Source organism: Mirounga leonina, unplaced genomic scaffold (genome assembly GCF_011800145.1).
Source record: "Mirounga leonina isolate KUSES-001 unplaced genomic scaffold, KU_Mleo_1.0 Mir_115, whole genome shotgun sequence".
NCBI lineage: Eukaryota > Metazoa > Chordata > Mammalia > Carnivora > Phocidae > Mirounga > Mirounga leonina.
Genome location: NW_023270268.1, coordinates 20,525,510 through 20,538,298, shown reverse-complemented (window position 1 = coordinate 20,538,298; position 12,789 = coordinate 20,525,510). Strand labels below are relative to the sequence as shown.

Sequence of the window (12,789 nt, the reverse complement as noted above, 5' to 3'; positions counted from 1 at the left end):
GTAATTCCTCTCTTCTTGATTTTGGGCTAAACTTAGGGATTCACTCCTAATGAATAAAATATGTTAGAAATGATGGTGCCTGACTTCCAAGATGAGTCACAAAAGGCATTGTGACTCCCTTTTTTTCTCTTGGATCTCTCAATACAGTCAGCTGCCATACTGTGGGGACAGTAAGTAAGCCTTATAGAGATACCACTGTGTCAAGAAACTAAGCCTTCTGCCAACAACGGATACTAACTTGCTAGCATGTAAGTCACCCTGGAAATGGATCCACCAGCCCTAGTCAAGCCTTCAGATAACTGCAGCCCTGGCTAACATTTTGACTGTAATCTCATAAGAGATCTTGAACGAAAACCAGGCAACTAAGCCCGGTTCCTGCCTCCTAGAAACTGCAACATAATAAATCTTTATTGCTTTAAACCATTAAATTTGGGAGTAATTTGTTACAATGCAATCGATAACTAATAATGTTGTCATGTTGAAGTGAAAAAGTAGCGTCACAGAACTCATAATGGAGTGAGCCATAGGAAATCACTGTTTCTATAAGTCATAGATCAGCCATTCCATATGGTTCAACCTACTGGACAGGAGCTCTACCAACTTGTTTCATTCCTGATGGACTGGACTTCAGTCTTTGAGAACACATTGTTCAATGTGTTTGTCATTTTCTAAATTACAATCACATGGCAAATTAGTCAGGACTTTCTGGCACAATGTTCTGATACAAGAGTTGGAAACCAATTATTTGTGGATTACCTCTTAGTTTAGACATGTAAAAGATAATTATTAGCAAATGATGATCATTCTCTCTTGCAAAAGGTATTTTGGGCTTTAAACTTGGAACAAATATTTGAATAAATGATAAAATATGTTTCAAATATCTTACACAATCCTAAGTACCAAAAGTCATTTTCTTCTGACCCTTAGAGGTACTGGTTGTTCTTAGAGCAACGTTTTCATTGCATTAAAACACACAAACACACAACCTCAGTCTGTAAGTATGTAATTACCTTAGAGTGCTAGTGCTCCCCTGATTTTAATCCCATTAAGATGCCTCAGCTGAAAGACTATGGACTCAGAAACAAACTGAGGGTTCTAGAGGGGAGGGGGGTGAGGGGATGGGTTAGCCTGGTGATGGGTATTAAAGAGGGCACGTATTGGGGGCACCTGGGTGGCTCAGTCGTTAAGCGTCTGCCTTCAGCTCCGGTCATGATCCCGGGGTCCTGGGATCGAGCCCCGCATCAGGCTCCCTGCTCCGTGGGAAGCCTGCTTCTCCCTCTCCCACTCCCGCTGCTTGTGTTCCCTCTCTCGCTGTCAAATAAATAAAATCTTTAAAAAAAAAAAAAAAAAGAGGGCACGTATTGAATGCAGCACTGGGTGTTATAAGCAAACAATTAATCATGGAACGCTACATCAAAAACTAATGATGTAATGTATGGTGATTAACATAACATAATAAAATAAAAAAATAAAAAAATAAAAACACGATGGTTTATATATCTTAAAAAAAAAAAGATGCCTCAGCTGACCCAGGTAACACAAAATTAGCCTTTTGATAACTTACTTTTTTTGACACAACCTTTGCCATTTACTTATTTCTATTGAAAGAATATATCAAGCTGTTGAGTGAGAATTTATTTCTACTTCTAGATTCCCTAGAGCTTTCACACGTGTGCTTGATTTAATGCAAAGCTTTACGTGTAACCTTTCCAGCACCAGATCACAACAATTTCTCATTTATCTTTTTCATTTTCAGCTTTAATTGAAGACAAATCTTAAATGGGAAGTTATAAAAATTGGTATAATTTACCCTGACTCCAGATGCAAAATTCTGCTATTACTTTAAAAAAGTTTTCTTCAATTACCTGTCTTAAGAGTTTGTAGGGATGTGTCATATATGAATAACTGTCATGGGGTGTTTATTTTCTTTGAAAAAAAGAATCCCTGAGCTAAAATTCCATGATTGCTAATGAAATTACTCTATCATCTTTGGGATCTATTGACAGAGGAACAGATAGGGTTCTTCTCGTGCTTCTAACAAAGGTTTGGCCAACACCAGTGATTAATTGGAAGCAACAAGGAAATCTTCACAAATTTAAAATTAGGAATCATGTTTCATTTTGTATATTACCAGAGCATGAACTTACCTAACTTCCTAGTAAGAGCGATAATGTTAACTGTGCCTTTTTCTGGATAATAAGATTAAAAATTGATTTTTATTTTCATTTCTGTTTATTTATATTCCTTAGCATTAATTTTAAGAATTAATGTGTATTTCTTCTCTATTCTATTATATAAATAGGCAATTATTAGTGATCATATTTATACTTAATATATAATTTATGTGCTATAAATGATATCTTAGTGTAAACACAGTAACTCTGTTTGGCACACTGATACTAGAAATAATATATAAAATTACCAGTTGACTCCAGTGTAAGTATAAAATCTTATTGAGTCTTTTTCTTGTTTCATTTTTAGAGAGCTCAGCCTATCTCTACATCCTCTAACAGAGAAAGATTATGAGCTGAAACACCTATTGCTACCCACATGGGGAAATTCTGAGCTTCTTAAACCATTGGCAAATAATGTGTACAGCTTGAACTTCCTCTGACAACAGAATGCTACATTGAAGGACAACAAATCTTCTGGCAATCACTCAAATTTAACAGGTTGCTATAGCAAATCTATCTTTCTAAACAACCAGTGTGTGATCCCACAATAGTGTGAAGAGTGCACTGTACTGAGAATTAGAATGCCTATATTAAAGCTGCTAACTTGCAGTGGGTTTCATGGAGGTATAATTTTCCATTTAAAATGTAAACTTCTCTGTACAAAAACGCTTGAATAATTATAAAAATGTAAGTAAATCCTTTGCAAAAAGTAATTATGGTGAGGGAGACTTTCTTTTGCCTTCCGTGTTTTATGAGTGTATTTGGTTCCATAAGCAAACTAATTAAAATGTTGCAAGACACACTGAAATGCTGGCATTTTAGATGGAAAGCAGTTGTACTCCTGGCAAAGACTGTTTCATGTTTCTAAGGAGTTTTGAAATTGTAGTTATAAACTATTCAGTCAAGCAAACTGAAAACAAGAGCCAAAATCATGCTCTCAGCTTTGAGATCTGTAGCCACATGCCACCACAAAGCCATGAATTTTCTAAGTATAAAATGAGACAAAAAAATACATTTGTTTTGTTAGAAAATATTTGGAAAAGGGGGTGATAAAAGACTGTAGTACTTATATAATTAAAATAAGAAAAAAAATAATTTGGAAGTCATAAAATTGTTTTAGGTTGATTATTTCCATGATTTAAAAATGATTAGCCAAATGGCTGGCAAATAATGTTTCCACCACAAACAGGAACGCTCTAGCATGAAAGCTAATAAGATGGAGAACTGTGTTATGGTACAGTCTCAAGAGCAGATACTTTACCTGAGAGCCCTGGATGTATAAAACAGCTGCACAGTGATTATCAGGAGTACTGCATGCAACAGACTGCATTTAGAATTTGATATCCATCTTCTTCACTTTGGCCAGGCCTGCTTTGGGCAAGATTTATTGAGTTGCTACTTTGTACCAATCACAGTGGTAGGAAGGGGAGTTTCAATACTAAGAAGTCTAGTATGGTGTCTGTCTGCATGGATTTACAGTGCAATCCCTTAAGAAGGCAGTTTAGCGCGTTAGTGATTTATGGACTCTGGGGCCAGACCACATGGGCTTAAATCGCACTTGTCCACTAATTATCTGTGTGATATTGGACAAATTAACTAATCTGTCCAGTATGCTCATCTGTGGAATAAGAATTATAACAATCCTACCTCATGTAGTTGCTATGAAAATTAAATGAGTTAGCCTACGTATAAATGCGTAATTCCTGGCAGTCAGTATTATATAGGTTATTTGCTATTATCTTATCTCCACTCCAACTCAGCAGTGCTATAATATTGCCTACTAGATAACATAATAGCTAATTTTACAGAAGGTAGATATCCAGTAATAGTCAAAGATCAGAAAAAGCCTCTAGAAGGCAGAGCTGTGGGCATCTGAAGCCTTTACTATGTGCTCTGCATGCAAAATATAAGGATACAGTAGGGCTATTACCCAAACAAGCTCATGTTAAATATGATAGAAAGCATACAAATGACATCTGAGAGCAGTAGAAGAATCATTTTTATGAAATAGAAGAAAAACAGCAGTTTAAAATTAAATCATCATCATATATCACAGCTATCATTATTCAGTCCTTACCCCTTCTAGATGCCAGGTACTAAATAAACTCTTTAAATGCTTTCCTAATGAGCCCTGAAAGCAACCTTGTAGAACAAGCACTATTTTTTTTTTTACCCATCTTACAAGTGTAGAGGCTGAAGCTTAGATAACTTCATTAAGTTTTCCCAGGCTATACAGATAGTGATGAAGATATGACAAGAACTCAGGTCTTTCTGTGTCTAAAGTGTGTGTTATTATACTCTATTTCAATCCTTATCATATTATGAGCATGTTGCCATGTTATTAAATGTTCTACACAAACATGTTTTCTAATGGCTGCAAAGTGTCCTAGTGTATGTCTGTACCATTATTTATTTACCCCCTTCTGTCCTGTCAAATATTTAGGTTGTTTCTAGTCCCTGAGATATTGTATATCATTTGTAATACAAATCTGCCTTACAAGTTTTTGTATACATTTGATTAGTCTCTTAGTATAGATTCCAAGAAATGAAGTCACCAGGCTAAAGGATGTGAACATTTATGAAACCCTTAATATAAATTGTCAAATGGCCCCACCAGCAAAGTGATAGCAATTTGCTCTCCCTTCCATAATTTTAGAGCTTGCTCATTTCACTGCATCCTTGCCAATCCTGAATGTTAGCAATATATTTTTTCTAAAAGTTTCTTACAGATTTCTAAGTCTCCTATTGATGTAATTTGTATTTTCATTTCCACTGGGTGCTTGAAGAGAAAAAGTACCATTTATTGAAAACAAAACATGTGGACAATACTTCAACATTCACTTATATCTATCTTTACCCTTCATTCTTCTCCTTGCGTTCAATCTTTGCTTTTCCCTTCACAGAATTTTCTAAAACTCCAAGTCTCGATTTATTGTTACAATGTTTGGGAAGTTTCCCCAACATCTCTAGACAAAGTTTGTTACTTTCTCTGACCTAGGAACATGCCTTATGCTATCATTTATTCCATTATAGTGAAATTATGATTTACTTCTCTCTTGTCTCTTCCAGATTATGAGCTACTGAAGAAGATCTTACAACTTATTAGATCCCCAGGACCTAAGAGATAGTCAAAATTCTTAAGCAAATTTAATTAGCACTTGCCACAAAAGCACAATGACTCCAGATTTCAATTAAATTTTCATTGTTTCCTTAAATTACGGATTTACTCATCAATCAATAGTGTACTTGATTACATGCTATGGGACGGTATAAAAACTGAATAAAGGCATGTAGTGGAATTACCTTGTTCTAAAAGAACTTGTTCTATAAAAAAGTAAAAATCAGCCTTGCTGATTGTTCAGAGTTAAGGACTTAGAAATCATAGCAATGTCTGCTCTCTATCTTGCACTTATTATGTACACTTACTTTATGCCCTACTCTTTTCAGGACATGTGTGTGTGTGTGTCTGAGAATGTGTGTATATGTATATATTTGTATATATGTATATACCCATATACAGATATACAGTGTATATATATGTATTTTTCATTTAATTTTTAAACAGTCATGTTACTTACCTGCTATAATTTTCATTTAATAAACAAGAACAATGTGAGATATATTAGTTAACAGTTTCAAGGTTAAAGACTAATGGCTGAGCCATATTTGAATATTAGTCAGAGTGACTCCATAGATTGTACTTCTGCCCTCCAATAATATAATGTAATTAAAGAATTTAACGAGGGGATACCTGGGTGGCTCAGATGGTTAAGCATCTGTCTTTGGCTCAGGTCATGATCTCCAGGTCCTGGGATGGAGCCCCACATCAGGTTCCCAGCTCAGCGGGGAGTCGGCTTCTCCCTCTCCCTCTGCCTCTCCCCCTGCTTGTGCTCTCTCTACTTCTCTCTCAAATAAATAAATAAATAAATAAATAAATAAATAAATAAATAAATATTTTTTAAAAAGTATTTAATGAGAATACTTATAAAAACAGGAGGTGCAAGGATGTTGGTGATGTCCAATTGTTTCTCTTCATTTTAAAGAACTATACTCACGATGCATTGAAATCAAACTAGCAAGGTTAAATATTCTCATTTCATATGCTTAGACTATATTACAACTTGTTCTTGTAAAATTCAAATATTGCAGGAAGAAGAAAAAACAACTTTGTCTTGTTTTAGGTGTCTTTTCAGATGGATGCAACAACAGTTAAGATATCAAGTAAACTTCACAGAAATTATTTATCAGTGAAACTCTCAGGAGATATCTTTGCTCTGTAGCATTTTAATGCAATGTAATGCCCTTGTTTTTTTATTGAGAAAAACAACAACCAAACCACAAGGGAAATTCTATAACTCATTGAGCCTGATGTGTATGGCTGGACTTCTACATCATTAAAATAAAACCCAGAAAGAGTATGTTCTTTAATAGCAGATAGGACTTAAGAGGTATGGCAAGGCCTTTTAAAAACTCAACCTATTCTTTTTCAAGGCACATATTACAAAACAAATTCTTTGTCAAGGGGTGCATACAGCAAAGGAAATCCTTTTTCAAGGAGCATACATTGCAAAATAAAGTTTCTGCTGTTACATAATTGTATAAATTAGCACAAGAACTCTTCAGAGTGTACAAGTGAGAGGTCATGCAATGGAACCCTTTGGCAGTCTGTTCAAGCCTATGTATGTCTAATGGTTTAAATACCTAAAATAAAATATAAAGGTACAAATAATTACAAAGCAAACCAATTACATTAAAATGCTATTATCAAATAATTTAAAAAATGTGATATGGTCATATGTGCTCTTTCTTTTTTTTTTTTTTAAGACTTTATTTATTTGTCAGAGAGAGCAAGAACACAAGCAGGGGAGTGGCAGTCAGAGAGAGAAGCAGGCTCCCCGCTGAGCAGGGAGCCCGATGCGGGGCTCGATCCCAGGACTCTGGGATCATGACCTGAGCTGAAGGCAGATGTTTAACCAACTGAGCCACCCAAGAGTCCCCATATGTGTTCTTTCTTATTAATATATTAAATAACAGATTTCTCAGTAGGTCTAATGATGATTGTTATTTCAAGGTGGCCATAAGTATAAATACGTCAGGTTAACTTCAACAACAACAGATTTCTATTATGTCTATTGGTGACAAAGTCACAGGAGTTGCCAATAGTAATAAGGTTTGTCATCTACATTTGTAATTGAAAGAAATGCTATATTTCCTCTAGAGGAAATAAAATTAAATATAACTAAAAATAAAGATGTGATTTTTAAAATTTCTAATCACACAGGTGATCACCACCCCCCCACCAAACAAGAGCAAAAACATACACAAACAAACAAAAAAACTATTGGAGTCTATCTACAGACTCCAAGTTCAGAACTTCTATATTTGTGCTCACTTTGGCCGCACATATACTAAGGCTGGAATGATACAGAGAAGATTAGTATGGCCCCCATGCAAGGATGACACACAAATTCATGAAGCATTCCATATTTTAAAAAAATAAAGAACTTCTATATTAATGCGTTTCTATTTTAAAATACAATTTACCATTTCCTTGAAAACTTAAAATTCTGATCACCTGAAAGAGAAAAAAGCTGAGAGAGAAATTAACTATGAAATGCAAATACATTATCACAAGGAAAAAATACTTTTTTCTATTTTTGTATCTATATAAGATAATGGATATTAACTAAACTCACGTGGTAACCATTTCGTAATATATGTAAGTCATTTTGCCCTACACCTTAAACATGCAGAATGCTGTATGTTGATTATATTTCAATAAAACTGAAAGAGAAGTAAGTACAAACTTATAGGCAAGCTTGTATATCAGGAAACTAAATGAACAAGTATGGAAATGAAATAGTTATCTAGATCAGTCATATTTCATTGATCTTAGTGACTATAAGAAGTCCAAAGATGTTAGTAATATTTTGTTGTTTTAAATTTTACAACATGTTGCCAAGAACATCATATTCTTTTCTTTTTCTTTTTTTCTTTTGCCTGCCAGAGTCACACATTTCTCTCTCTACCCAACCACTCCTTTTTAGACTATATCTTTTGCAGGAATAGTTACATTTAAATAAAATCTTTGGATTAACAATAATCACAATTTAAAAGAAATGCTATTCCTCTGATGGTTTTATTAAGACGTGAACTTTAAATAACATTGTCTTAATCTCTCAGGAAATTGAAATTTAGATTTGTGGTTTGGCAGCAGACCCTATTGCTATTCATGCACAGCGATGCCAAAGTTAAGGCCATGGTTAATTATTGAAACAGGCAGAATTCTTTTTTTTTTCAAACAGAAATATGAATGAATCTGCCAATCCTCCTTACTTTTTTTTTTGCATTTTTAAAATTTTATTGTTATGTTAATCACCATACATTACATCATTAGTTTTTGATGTAGTGTTCCATGATTCATTGTTTGCATATAACACCCAGTGCTCCATTCAATATGTGCCCTCTTTAATACTGATCACCAGGCTAACCCATCCCTCCATTCCCCTCCCCTCCAGAACCCTCAGTTTGTTTCTCAGAGTCCATAGTCTCTCACGGTTCGTCTCCCCCTCCAATTTCCCCCCCTTCATGTTTCCCTTCCTACTATCTTCTTTTTTTTAACATGTAATGTATCATAAGTTTCAGAGGTACAGGTCTGTGATCCAACAGTCTTACAGTATTCACAGCACTCACCATAGCACATACCCTCCCCAATGTCTATCACCCAGCCACCCCATCCCTCCCACGCCCCACCACTCCAGCAACCCTCAGTTTGTTTCCTGAGATTAGGAATTCCTCATATCAGTGAGATCATATGATACATGTCTTTCCCTGATTGACTTAATTCACTTAGCATAAGACCCTCTAGTTCCATCCATGTCATTGCAAATGGCAAGATTTCGGTTTTTTTGATGGCTGCATAATATTCCATTGTATATGTATAACACATCTTCTTTATCCATTCATCTGTTGATGGACATCTTGGATCTTTCCACAGTTTGGCTATTGTGGACATTGCTGCTATAAACATTGGGGTGCACGTACCCCTTCAGATCACTACACTTGTATCTTTGGGATAAATACCCATAGTGCAATTGCTGGGTTGTGCAGTAGCTCTATTTTCAACTTTTTGAGGAATCTCCATACTGTTTTCAAGAGTGGCTGCACCAGCTTGCATTCCCACCAACAGTGTAGGAGGGTTCCCCTTACTCCGCATCCATGCCAACATCTGTTGTTTCCTGACTTGTTAATTTTAGCCATTCTGACTGGTGTGAGGTAGAGGTATCTCATTGAGGTTTTGATTTGGATTTCCCTGATGCCAAGAGATGTTGAACACTTTTTCATGTGTCTGTTGGCCATTTGCATGTCTTCTTTGGAAAAATGTCTGTTCATGTCGTCTGGCCATTTCTTGATTGGATTATTGTTCTTTGGGTGTTGAGTTTGATAAGTTCTTTATAGATTTTGGATACTAGCCCTTTATCTGATATGTCATTTGCAAATATCTTCTCCCATTCTGTTGGTTGTCTTTTGGTTTTGTGGACTGTTTCTTTTGCTGTGCAAAAGCTTTTTATCTTGATGAAGTCCCAATAGTTCATTTTTGCCCTTGCTTCCCTGGCCTTTGGCGATGTTTCTAGGAAGAAGTTGCTGTGGCTGAGGTTGAAGAGGTTGCTACCTGTGTTCTCCTTTAGGATTTTGATGGACTTCTGTCTCACACTGAGGTCGTTCAACCATTTGGAGTCTATTTTTGTGTGTGGTGTAAGGAAACGGTCCAGTTTCCTTCTTCTGCATGTGGCTGTCCAGTTTTCCCAACACCATTTGCTGAAGAGATTGTCTTTTTTCCATTGGACATTCTTTTCTGCTTTGTCGAAGATTAGTTGACCATAGAGTTGAGGGTCCATTTCTGGGCTCTCTATTCTGTTCCATTGATCTATGTGTCTGTTTTTGTGCCAGTACAATACTGTCTTGATGATGACAGCTTTGTAATAGAGCTTGAAGTCCGGAATTGTGATGCACCAGCTTTGTTTTTCTTTTTCAACATTCCTCTGGCTGTTCGGGGTCTTTTCTGGTTCCATACAAATTTTAGGATTATTTGTTCCATTTCTTTGAAAAAAGTGGATGGTATTTGGATGGGGATTGCATTGAATGTGTAGATTGCTCTAAGTAGCATTGACATCTTCCCAATATTTGTTCTTCCAATCCACGAGCATGAAACGCGTTGCCATTTCTTTGTGTCTTCCTCAATTTCTTTCATGAGTATTTTACAGTTTTCTGAGTACAGATCCTTTGCCTCTTTGGTTAGATTTAATCCTAGGTATCTTATGGTTTTGGGTGCAATTGTAAATGGGATCGACTCCTTAATTTCTCTTTCTTCTGTCTTCTTGTTGGTGTATAAGAATGCCACTGATTTCTGTGCATTGATTTTATATCCTGCCACTTTACAGAATTCCTGTATGAGTTTTAACAGTTTTGGGGTGGAGTCTTTTGGGTTTTCCACATAAAGTATCATATCATCTGCAAAGAGTGAGAGTTTGACTTCTTCTTTGCCAATTTGGATGCCTTTTATTTCTTTTTGTTGTCTGATTGCTATGGCTAGGACTTCTAGTACTATGTTGAATAGCAGTGGTGATAGTGGACATCCCTGCCATGTTCCTGACCTTAGGGGGAAAGCTCTCAGTTTTTCCCCATTGAGAATGATATTTGCTGTGGGTTTTTCATAGATGGCTTTTATGATCTTGAGGTATGTACCCTCTATCCCTATACTCTGAAGGGTTTTGATCAAGAAAGGATGCTGTACTTTGTCAAATGCTTTTTCTGCATCTATTGAGAGGATCATATGGTTCTTGTTCTTTCTTTTATTAACGTATTGTATCACACTGATTGATTTGCGGATGTTGAACCAACCTTGCAGCCCAGGAATAAATCCCACTTGGTCATGGTGAATAATCCCCAATCCTCTTTACTCTTATATACAATAGACACACTTATAACTAAGGCTAAGATGACATTTAAATTTTTAAGTTTTTTTTATCCTTGGCAAATAAAATTATACCTTCCAAGATAAAAGATACATTTTTGAATGAGAAGTGACTTTTTAAAAAATTTACCTAAGATAAATTGTGAACAAACTGACAGAAGTGCAAAGCTATGTTAATAAAATTTAAAAATGTCATTGAGGGGTGCCTGGGTGGTTCAGTCCTTAAGTGTCTGACTTTGGCTCAGGTCATAATCCAACAGTCCTGGGATGGAGCCCCACATCAGGCTCCCTGCTTGTTAGGAAGCCTGCTTCTCCCTCTCCCACTCCCCCAGCTTGTGTTCCTGCTCTTGCCCTGTCTCTCTCTGTCAAATAAATAAAAATAAAATCTTTAAAATAAATAAAAAAAATCCTTGAGAAATAATGTGTGTCAGTGAGTGCCCACTCATTAAACTAATTGCTTAAGCTCTGAAAACGATAGATTATTGTCATATAATGTGAGTTTAAGCAATTGCAATTCAATATTAAACATTCTCACCCCCCCCACCCACTTAGGGAATGGTCTTTTATGAGTATCCCTCTGAAAATTTAAATAATGAAGGAGGCAAAATAAGTCAATCAGAGAAAGACATGTATCATATGACCTCACTAATATGAGGAATTCTTAATCTCAGGGAACAAACTGAGGGTTGCTGGAGTGGTAGGGGGTGGGAGGGATGGGGTGGCTGGGTGATAGACATTGGGGAAGGTATGTGCTATGGTGAGCGCTGTGAATTGTGTAAGACTGTTGGATCACAGATCTGTACCTCTGAAACAAATAATACATGTTAAAAAAAAAGAAGAAGAAGAAGAAGAAGATAGCAGGAAAGGAAGAATGAAGGCGGGGAAATCAGAGGGGGAGATGAACCATGAGAGACGATGGACTCTGAGAAACAATTTGAGGGTTCTAGAGGGGAGAGGGTGGGGGGATGGGTTTGCCTGGTGATGGGTATTAAAGAGGGCATGTTCTGCATGGAGCACTGGGTGTTATATGCAAACAATGAATCATGGAACACTACATCAAAAACTAATGATGTAATGTACGGCGACTAATATAACATAATAAAAAAATAAAAAATAATGAAGGAAGAACCCATTAGACAATTTTTAGAACACTAAGTGTGAAATTTTAAAATGCCACTTTTTTATTGAAAATGCCCATTCCTTTGTTCCAAAAGGCACTTATAGGAATGGGAATGAGTGTTAGAGTAGTTAAAAGCAGAAACAGAAATATATCAAAGGCCATTATATTGAGATTTATCTCTATCTAATGACTGACTATTCACAGGCTTTAAAGTTTTAAAAGCTTTTTTTCCATTCCTGATTGTGCCTTTTTGAGCTTTGACTATAAATGTAAGGGAAAGAATAGCACTTTTATGTATTTAATACAGCCTAAGAGACACCTTCTGTCTCTAATTCCACATGATGATTTGGGTTTGGATCATTCTTTACTCATCAGATGCACTTTTCTTTTCTTTCTTTCTGTCTTTTTTTTTTTTTTTTTTTTTTTTTTTTTAGGAAGAGGCAAAATGAAAACATGTAGATAAATTTACATCAGGCTTAACTTTTCAGAAGAGGAGGTAAAGAAAATTAATTGGTGCATCT

The 12,789-nt window shown here is 35.9% G+C and overlaps 1 protein-coding gene and 1 non-coding gene across 2 annotated transcripts in view; one reads left to right on the top strand and one right to left on the bottom strand.

The window, feature by feature from the left end:
* The window catches only part of ZNF385D (zinc finger protein 385D), a 932,012-nt gene that overhangs the window by 542,298 nt on the left and 376,925 nt on the right, over positions 1-12,789 (bottom strand). The window lies entirely within an intron of this gene.
* LOC118007159 lies at positions 7,559-7,665 on the top strand. Its single transcript, XR_004678293.1, has one exon. It is a non-coding gene; the product is annotated as a U6 spliceosomal RNA (small nuclear RNA).